The sequence below is a fragment of the Ursus maritimus genome (assembly GCF_017311325.1).
Source record: "Ursus maritimus isolate PB19 chromosome X unlocalized genomic scaffold, ASM1731132v1 scaffold_X1, whole genome shotgun sequence".
NCBI lineage: Eukaryota > Metazoa > Chordata > Mammalia > Carnivora > Ursidae > Ursus > Ursus maritimus.
The window spans coordinates 55,574,682-55,576,905 of record NW_024423319.1 but is presented as its reverse complement, the minus strand read 5'-3'; positions in this window follow the sequence as shown (position 1 = coordinate 55,576,905).

The following is a 2,224-nucleotide window of genomic DNA, read 5'->3' as shown; positions in this document are numbered from 1 at the left end:
CACTGTTGGTAGGAATGCAATCTGGTGCAGCCACTCTGGAAACCAGTATGGAGGTTCCTCAAAAAGTTAAAAATAGAACTCTTCTACAACCCAGGAATTTCACTACCAGGTATTTATCCAGAGGATACAAAAATAGTGATTTGAGGGGGCACATGCACCCCAATATTTATAGCAGCACTATCTATAATAACTAAAACATGGAAAGAGCCCAGATGTCCATCAACAGATGAATAGATAAAGAACAGGTGGAATGTATATATGATGGTATATTACTCAGGCATCTAAAAGAATGAAATCTTGCTACTTGCAACGATGTGGATGGAACTAGAATGTATTATGGTAAGTGCAATAAGTTAGTCAGAGAAAGAGAAATACCATATGATTTCACTCATATGTGAAATTTAAGAAACAAAACATAGGAACATAGGGGAAGGGAAGGAAAAATAAAATAAGATAAAAATGGAGAAAGAGACAAACCATAACGGACTCTTAAGTATAAGGAACAAACTGAGGATTGCTGGAGGGGAGGTGGGTGGGGGGTGGGGTAATTAGATGATGTGTATTAAGAAGGGCACTTGATATAATGAGCACTGGGTGTTATATGGAACTGATGAATCACTAAATTGTACCCATGAAACTAATAATACACTGTATGTTAACTAAATTGAATTTAAATAAAGAAAAAACCAAAAAATAAAATAAAAATATAAATGCTTGGTAAAATTTGCCTTTGAAGCCATCTGGCCCTGGACTTTTGTTTGTTAGGAGATTTTTGATTAGTGATTCAATTTCTTTGCTCGTTATTAGTCTGTTCAAGTTTCTATTTCTTCCTGTTCTGGTTTTGGTAGTTGATATATTTCTAGGCATTTATCCATTTCTTCCAGGTTGGCCAATTTGTTTGCATGGAATTTTTCATAATATTCTCTTATACTTGTTCGCATTTCTGTGGTCTTGTTATATCTCCTCTTGTTTGTGATTTTATTTATTTGGGTCCTTTCTCTTTTCCTTTTCATAAGTCTGGCTAGGGATTTATCAATTTTATTATTTTTTTCAAAGAAACATCTCCTGGTTTCATTGATCTGTTCTACTGTTTTTTGGTTTTTTTTTTAAGCTTTTATATAGTTTATTTCTGCTCCAGTGTTTATTATTTCCCTTCCTCTGCTGGCTTTAGGCTTTGCTTGTTATTCTTTGTCTAGCTTCTTTAGGTGTAAGGTTATGTAGTTTATTTGAGATTTTTCTTGCTCCTTGAGGTAGACCTGTATTGCTCTATACTTCCCTCTTAGGACCATTTTTGCTGCATCCCAAGAGTTTTGGAGTCTCATGTTTTCATTTTCAATTCTTCCATGTATTTTTAAATTTCTTCTTTAATTTCCTGGTTGACCTATTCATTCTTTGGTAGCATGTTCTTTAACCTCCATGTATTTTTGGTCTTTCCAAATTTTTTGTTATGATTGACCTCAAGTTTCCTAGTGTTGTGGTCAGAAAATGTGCATCCAGGTTGCCCGCGTTGCTCAGTCGGTTGAACGTCTGCCTTTGGCTCAGGTCATGATCCCAGGGTCCTGTGATTGAACCCCGAATTGGGCTCCTCTGCTCCTCTCCCTGCTCATGACTTCTCTCTCTCTCTTTCTCAGAAATAAATAAAATCTTTAAAAATAAAAAAGAACATATACATCTTATGATCTCAATCTTTTTGTACTTATTGAGGTCTGATTTGTGACCCAGTATGTGATCTGTTCAGTAAAAGTCCCATGTGCACTTGAAAAGAATGTGTATTCTGCTGTTTTAAGATGAAGTGTTCTGAATATATCTGTTAAGTCCATCTGGTCCAGTGTCATTCAAAGCCATTGTTTCCTTGTTGAATTTCTGCTTAGATGGTTTGTCCATTGATGTAAGTGGGTGTTAAAGTTCCCTACTATTATTGTATTATTATCAATGAATTCTTTTATGTTTGTTATTAATTGTTTTACATATTTGTATTCTCTAAGTTGGGGGGATCAATATATACAATTGTTAGATTTTCTTGTTGGATAGACCCCTTTATTATGATATAGTGCCCTCCTTCAACTCTTGTTACAGTCTCTGGTTTAGAATCTAGTTTGTCTGATATAAGTATTGCCTCTCTGGCTTTCTTTTGACATCCATTTGCATGATAAATATTTCTATATCACCTCACTTTCAATCTGCAGGTGTCTTTGGGTCTAAAATGAATCTCTTGTAGGCAGCA